Genomic DNA, 8315 nt, shown 5'->3' on the forward strand with positions numbered 1-8315 from the left:
ATGGTGTGTCAATTTTGTTTATTTTTTCAGAGAACCAACTTTTTGTTTTATTAATCTCCTGAATAGCTTTCCTGTTTTCAATTTCGTTTAGTTCTGATTTGATATTGTTGATTTCACTTCTTCTGCTGGGTTTGGGGTTGGTCTGTTCTTCTTTTTCCAGCTCTTTGAGTCGTTTCATTAGATTGTCTATTTGTGATCTTCTTGTCTTTTGGTTATAGGCATTTATGGAGATAAACTTTCCTCTCAGAACTGCTTTAGCTGTGTCCCAGAGGAGTTGATAACTGGTCTCTCCATTGTCGTTTTCTTCATAGAACTTTTTTATTTCCGTCTTGATTTCTTTCTTCATTTATGAAGTAATCATTTAGTAGGAGGTTGTTTAATTTCCACGTTTTTGTGTAGAAATGTGAGTTTCTGTTAGGGTTGATTTCTACTTTTATTCCACTGTGATCTGAGAAGGTACATGGTATGATTTCTAGTTTTTTACATTTCTTGAGATTTTCTTTATGTCCTAGGATATGGTCAATCTTAGAGAATGTCCCGTGAGCTGATGAGAAGAACGTATATTCAGTGGATTTTGGGTAGAATGTTCTGTAGATGTCTGTCAGACCCAATTGTTCTAGATTTTTGTTGAAGTCCATTATTTCTTTATTAATTTTCTGTTTGGAGGATCTGTCTCGTGCCATCAGTGGGGTGTTGAAATCTCCAGCGATTATGGAGTTGCTATTAATGCATTTGCTTAGCTCCAGTAAGGTTTGCTTTGTGAATCTGGGTGCACCTAAGTTGGGTGCATATATATTTAAAATTGTTATCTCTTCTTGTTGGACTGTGCCCTTCACCATTATATAATGACCCTCTTTGTCTTTTACTACTTTTGTTGGTTTAAAAACTAAATCTTCTGAAATTAGAACTGCCATACCAGCCTTCTTTTGGCTTCTATTTGCTTGGAATATTGATCTCCAGCCTTTTATTTTTAGTCTATATGCATCCTTGCAGGTTAGATGTGTTTCCTGAAGACAGCATATACTTGGCCTGTATTTTCTTATCCATTCAGCCAGCCTATGTCTCTTGAGTGGAGAGTTTAAGCCATTCACATTTATTGAGAGAACTGATAGGTAAGGTAGATTACTGATCATTCTGTTGGGTTGGATGTTGTTGCTATGATTTCTGTCTTGAGCCATTGTAATATCTGGCCTTTAATATCTTTGGGTTTTGGTTGTTTTTATATTCGTGGGTTATTATTATGATATTCCGTGCGTAACGCTGTTTTAAGTACTTCTTGTAGGGCTGGTCTTGTCTTGGTGAATTCTCTGAGCCTTTGCTTGTCTGAGAATGTTTTCATTTCTCCTTCATATACAAAGCTTAGTTTTGCAGAGAATAATCTTCTAGGCTGGGCATTGTTTTGTTTCAAAGAGTGAGAATGGGGCCCCAGTCTCTCCTTGCTTGTAAAGTCTCATTAGAGAAGTCTGATGTTATTCGAATTGGCTTTCCCTTGTATGTTACTTGCTTCTTTTGTCTTACAGCTCTTAGAAGGGCCTCTTTAGTTGATACTTTGGTCAGTTTGATGACTGCATGTCGTGACCTCTTCCTGTTTGCATTGACTCTCCCAGGGGTCCTCTGAGCCTCTTGAACTTGTATATCAAGGTTTTGAGCAAGGCCTGGGAAATTTTCCTCTATTATATCTTCAAACAGCTTGTCCAACCCTTGAGTGTTGTCTTCTTCCCCTTCTTGTAACCCTATGACCCTCACATTAGGTTTCTTCACATAATCCCACAGCTCTTGTAGGCTTTGCTCTTTTCTCTTGTTTCTCTGCTCTATTTCTGTGACTGATTGATTTAATTGGAGGGTGTTATCTTCAAGCTCTGAGATTCTTTCTTCTGTTTCATCTACCCTGTTCTTGAGACTTTCCACTGTATTTTGTATTTCCTTGAATTGATTCTTCATTTCCAGGAGTTCGGTTACACTTTTCTTCATTGTGTCTATTTCTTTTCCCACATCCTGGAGCCTTTTTGTGTTTTTTTTGTGTTGGTTATTGAGTTGTTGTTGCATCTGGGTGAGTGTTCTTATGATCCACATACGAAATTCCTCTTCTGTCATATTGATTGCCTGATTTTGGTTGGTGTCCTTTTCTAAGGGGCTGGTGCTCCTCTTTGGGGGTGTGTTTTCCGTTTGGTTCTTCATATTTCCTGAGTTCTTTCGCTGATTTCTTCCCATGTCGATCAGTTGTTGTTTCTTTTTTTAGGTTATTGTTTGGGTATTCACACACCTTGTTTAGTTTCTGAGGTGTTAGGTGTTGTCTGTGGGTTAAATTGGACCACTCCCTGTATATTGAATCAGTGGGTGCCATGGAAAGACTGTGCAAGATGCCGTCCCTGTCAGTAGGTGGCGTTTGCTTGGAGGAACAGGCTATACTGTTGATTTTATGTCCTGTTAACAGCTCTTGTTCTGGGCAGAGCTGGGTTGGGTAAGCCTGCCCTCAGGCCGTTAGCAGGGGTCAAAGTTCTGTTCTCTGCTTCCAGGGAAAGCTGGCAGGGTGGGGCTGGAATGGTCCCGCTCAGCCAGAAAGTCTGTGTGTGGGGGTTGGACTGTCTGAGACCCGCAGTCTGGAGTGGGCCTCGCTTCTTTCCACCCTGCCCTACTCCGCAGCTACTCCTGGGCCTCTGCCAGCAGGCCAGACCACAAGCCACCAGGCCTCCCCGGACTGTGATGCTGGTGGGGAGGTTCCCTGCACAGGAACGCCACCTGGGTTGGGCGCACGGCCTCCTCCTGGGAGGAGGGTTGCCCTCTAGGACGCCGATCCGCCCCTGGAGGCACACAGACCTCAGTAGGCTGTTCACGTATAACCCTTCTGTGCCCCAGACAATGCTAGCCCTCGGTGCAGGGGATCTGGTCTGTAGGTCCGACCTCTGGGTCCCAGAGTTCAAACTGTATCCCCACCAGGGAGAGGATTTCTGGTCCCAATTCACCCACAGGAAGCCCAAGCTGGGTCTATGTCTCTCAGCCTATGGGTCGGCACCGTTCTCCTGGGAACACGGTGCCAGCAGCACCTGGGAGGGCAGGCAGGTAGGTAGCTCACAGTCTGAGTTCCCCTGAGTCAGGTTTAGGGTCCCAAACGGGAAGGTCCCATTCCCTGGAAGTGCCTCCGGCTGGTGGCTGTATTTTCTCTCTGGGCAGCTGTGGGTAGGGTTGGCGGAGGGGAGGAGGAGGCAATAATGCGCCTGCCGTGCGGCTCGTGTCTGTGCACCCAGAAGTGCCCGGAGGAAGTTAGGAACCTGGTGCCACGTCTGCTACAGGCTCACCGTTGGCAGTTGGCGGTGGTTTCTGGGCTGGTGTCTGCAGGTCTCTCCACCCGCTGGGGAGCCCACCAGCAGTCCCGAATGCAGGGGAGGGGAAACAGCAAATCCACCTACCCTTGCCGCTGCTCTCCGGGCTGCTCTGGTGGTCTCAACCTCCAGTTCTCCTCCGCAGCCTTCTCCCGTGGAGTCTCCCGGGGTCTCAGGTATCCCTCCTTCCGGCCCTTGTGTGCTGTATGCCCGTCTTCTTGCTTCTTTCCTGTAATTTCTGCTAGAATCTGTCTTTTCTGCAGAGACACTCTGTCTAGCGGTGTTATTCGTCCGCCATCTTGCTCCGCCCCCCCGGGTTGTTTTTGCCTCTCTTTCCTCCTACCCACTGATTTTGAGGACACACTGACACACATATTTTCATTTTTACACATGGCCTCCATTCTCTACAACAACTTTATTCCTTCTTTAGTATAGGATCTCAGTAAAAAAAATGTAAAGAGGCAAAAAAATGTAATTATCAAACTGACCCAGGGATTGAGAGATAAATATGGCACTGGATTGGATGACATTAACTAGTAAAGGGCCATAGCAATTTGAGAACTTTGGAGAGACCTTCCAATTCATGGTTTTCTTCATTTGAACATTGCCTTTGGCCACACAAAATAACACTATTTGTGTATCATGTGCTTACTATGTGTCAGGCACTATGCTAAATACCTTATCTGCTTTATCTCATTTTGGCTGTCATTGTGGATTAAAGATGGATGCAAAGTTGCTGACATTCCTCCCATCAAGAGGCTCCCCTTGAATCTGGACTGGATATTTGACTGCTTTGACCAGTGCAATACAATGGCAGTGATGCTGTGCCAATTTCCTGAATCTTGAGATATCTCTTTGGGAGCCTTGAGCTGCCATGTGTGAAGTGTGACTAACTGCAGCCACATGTAAGTGTTATTGTCAGTAATCCCACCTGAGTGGAAAACTGGCAACCATCCCCACCAAGGCACCAGACACATGGCTGAAGCCATTCTAAATCTTGCAGATAGGCCCATTTGTCAGCTGACACCATTAAGTAAGCGCAGCTGATGCCATGTGGAGCAAAATCTTCCAACTGATCACTGTCAGAATCCCTACCCCACACAGTGATGAAACATTTCCTTGCTTTTGGATCCTCTGACTGAAGCTATAGACACACAGCAACTTTGAGCCCTGGCTTGCTTTGGTCCCTGAGATTATCTTGACTGGGACAGATAGCATGGAAGCAGCATGGTGAGATCTTGGGTTAGGTTCTGTTCCTTAGCATGCAGGAGCCAACTGTTCCTTGAGGACACAGTTTTTTGACTGCTTAAGCTCTGTCAGTTAGATCCCGGACTGTAGTTTCTCTGGCACCAAAGATGGCCTGTTTCTTAGGGTCCTGTTGCTGGACTTTGCCTCCTTGGACCTCTTTGTAGTAGAAAATTTTTGACTCATATCTAAACTTGCTTTCCCTTCTAGACACTGTGCCTCCAATCTCTCGCTTAAGCCCTGTGGAATGGAGATACTCAGCCCTATTTCTTTTCCTACTTCTGCTATTGAATGTAGCTCCTAAAATACCTCTTGAATCTATCTACTTTCCTCCATTCCCACTGTCTCCACCTTAGGCAACCATCATCTCTTTCTTGGATTATTTTAACTGTCTCTCATATTTGCACAGTTTTTCCTCCTTCAATCCATCCTCCACTCTGCAACCAGAGAAGTATATCTAGGATGAAAATCTAACCAGCTACTTTCTTCATTGAAACATTTCAGTAGCTTCCCATTGATGCAATGATGGTTCAACCTTTTTAACATTTTTTCATGAGCAGACTCCTGCCTGTTTCTCCAGCCCCATCCCTTGTTTCTTCCCCATTTGCCAGACTAAACTTGTCCCTCCAACCAGACTAAGCTTCCTTAGGTTCCCCTCCTAGGTCCTGTTCTTACTTATTGCCAATCCTTTGGCCATGTACTTACCTTTGTGTGTGTTTGATATCCTGGTATTTCCCACTTTTCTCTTGTCTTGATCACTCTGTGACTCATCCAGCTGCAGGTTTTTCTGCAGGCTTGAACCCAAGCTGGGGCCTTGAATATTTCCAAACACTAAAAAAATTTATTTAGGTTGTTTAAAACAATAAAAGATCTACCATGTTGCCATGTACATAGAAACTAGCCCCCTCCTTGAGCCAAATTCCTTAAAGCCTGACCCTCATGTTGTGGACATACCTAGGTAGAAGATTTCATTTCTCTGTCTGTTGTGAGGACTACTGTAACACTTTGTATATAACTTCCCCTAATAAATGCTTTGGACCAATCACTCTAGCATTTAGTGCTTCTTTCTTTGGAATCCCAATTAGACCTATTTTAGGATGGTTTGGGGCAATCTGTTGTGGGAACTCCTTTGCTACTGTTTTTGGTTTGGTTCTAGCTGCAGGTTCCGCCTGACAAAATAGACTGTAACACCTTCTTCTTTCACCAGGCTAGTGCTACTCATTTCTTAGATGCCACTTCACCCAGAAAATCTCCCACTATCCACTGAGACTAGAGGCTTTATGTGTTGGTACAGCACCTGTGGCTACCACTATCACCACGCTGGTCATAACGGATTTTAATTGGGTTTATTATCTGTCTCCCTGCTCTCTTGTGATCTCCTTGAGGGCCAGAGCTACATCTTCTTCTATCCTGTATTCATGGTTCTTTACAGCCAAAAGAAAGACATGGCGGAGGAATATGTCCGAGAGGGAAGTGTCGACAGCGCCGGCGGGAACAGACATGCCTGCAGCCAAGAAGCAGAAGCTGAGCAGCGACGAGAACAGCAACCCGGACCTCTCTGGAGACGAGAATGATGATGCTGTCAGTATAGAAAGTGGTACAAACACTGAACTCCCTGATACACCTACAAACACGCCAAATGCACCTGGAAGGAAAAGTTGGGGAAAGGGAAAATGGAAGTCAAAGAAATGCAAATATTCTTTCAAATGTGTAAATAGTCTCAAGGAAGATCATAACCAACCATTGTTTGGAGTTCAGTTTAACTGGCACAGTAAAGAAGGAGATCCATTAGTATTTGCAACTGTTGGAAGCAACAGAGTTACCTTATATGAATGTCATTCACAAGGTGAAATCTGGTTGTTGCAATCTTATGTGGATGCTGATGCTGATGAAAACTTTTACACTTGTGCTTGGACCTATGATAGCAATACAAGCCATCCTCTGTTGGCTGTAGCTGGATCCAGAGGCATAATTAGGATAATTAATCCTATAACAATGCAGTGTATAAAGCACTATGTTGGCCATGGAAATGCTATCAATGAGCTGAAATTCCACCCAGGAGATCCAAATCTTCTCCTGTCAGTAAGTAAAGATCATGCTTTATGATTATGGAATATCCAAACGGACACTCTGGTGGCAATATTTGGAGGTGTAGAAGGGCACAGAGATGAAGTTCTAAGTGCTGATTATGATCTTTTGGGTGAAAAAATAATGTCTTGTGGTATGGATCACTCTCTTAAACTTTGGAGGATCAATTCAAAGAGAATGATGAATGCAATTAAGGAATCTTATGATTATAACCCAAATAAAACTAACAGGCCATTTATTTCTCAGAAAATCCATTTTCCTGATTTTTCTACCAGAGACATACATAGGAATTATGTTGATTGTGTGCGATGGTTAGACGAGTTGATACTTTCTAAGTCTTGTGAAAATGCCATTGTGTGCTGGAAACCAGGCAAAATGGAAGATGATATAGATAAAATTAAACCCAGTGAGTCTAATGTGACTATTCTTGGGCGATTTGATTATAGCCAGTGTGACATTTGGTACATGAGGTTTTCTATGGATTTCTGGCAAAAGATGTACAACACTGACCCATCATAAATGTGGTGCTGCTATTCGACAAACCAGTTTTAGCAGGGATAGCAGCATTCTCATAGTTGTCTGTGATGATGCCAGTATTTGGCGCTGGGATCGACTTCGATAAAATACTTCTGCATAATCAAAGTTAGTGTGTGTTGTCTGTATAAAATAGAATTAATGTATCATGCTAGTAAGGGCACATAGAGCATTTTAGAGTTGTCTTTCAGCATTCAATCAGGCTGAGCTGAATGTAGTGATGTTTACATTGTTTACATTCTTTGTACTGTCTTCCTGCTCAGACTCTACTGCTTTTAATAAAAATGTATTTAAAAAAAAAAAAAAAAAGAAAGACACGATCTCTTCCTACAAGGAGATCACAGGGTTGCCTGCTACTGTGGGCAGCAAATATTTGTTAAATAAATGGAGAAATGGCAAATAGGGAGCAAGTTCAAGGCCTGACAATTGGATGCTCCATTCCTGCTCATGTCTGTTGCGCTGGTGCTTCTTTTCCCTTTCTGTAGATGATACAAGGCTGGCCTGCAGATAAGCCCTGCATTACAGAAATTGGAAGATCTGGTTGTCTTGCTGTTAGTGAAAGGTGCAGGAATTCTTTTGGATTGTGCCCTTTTGAGCTTATATTTCCACTAAAATACCCTGACACACAGCCTGAGCTCTAAGATAGTTGACATTGAGGGAGATCAGCAAGGCACTCTTAGATGTCAGAGCAGCTGAAGTTCAGATTGCTGCAGAATAGATACCATCCATTTTTATTTTATACTAATGTGCTGAACTCCATCGTTTTCTTTGGGCTGCCCTGTCCCAGAGGGATTCATGAGGTGCACTGGCCATTTATTTATCTTTGGCCTCATTGTTCACAGAGGGAAGCACATCCATTGGATTGATGGCACAATTGCTTCAAAGGGCACTGTTTTCACATGCTATCAGAAGACCTATGTATTTTATGGCTTGGTTAAACCAGAGAGATGCAGCTTTGGTCTGAGAGGGAAGGAAGTATTAATGATTGCTAAGTATAACCTAAGCAATTTTGCAGCCTCCTGCTAGGCTGGAGGGCTGTGATTAGAACAGGGCTGGAGGGTGACTCCTTTTGTCAGGCTCTGTCCACCATGATGCCTCAGGTATTACCTGAGTACCCATTCTGTGCCA

General features: G+C 43.5%; 1 pseudogene; it reads left to right on the forward strand.

The window, feature by feature from the left end:
* Positions 1-6018: 6018 nt before the first annotated feature.
* LOC105858390 (polycomb protein EED pseudogene) lies at positions 6019-7467 on the forward strand (annotated as a pseudogene).
* Positions 7468-8315: the final 848 nt, after the last annotated feature.

This window comes from Microcebus murinus, chromosome X (genome assembly GCF_040939455.1).
Source record: "Microcebus murinus isolate Inina chromosome X, M.murinus_Inina_mat1.0, whole genome shotgun sequence".
NCBI classification, from domain to species: Eukaryota; Metazoa; Chordata; class Mammalia; order Primates; family Cheirogaleidae; genus Microcebus; species Microcebus murinus.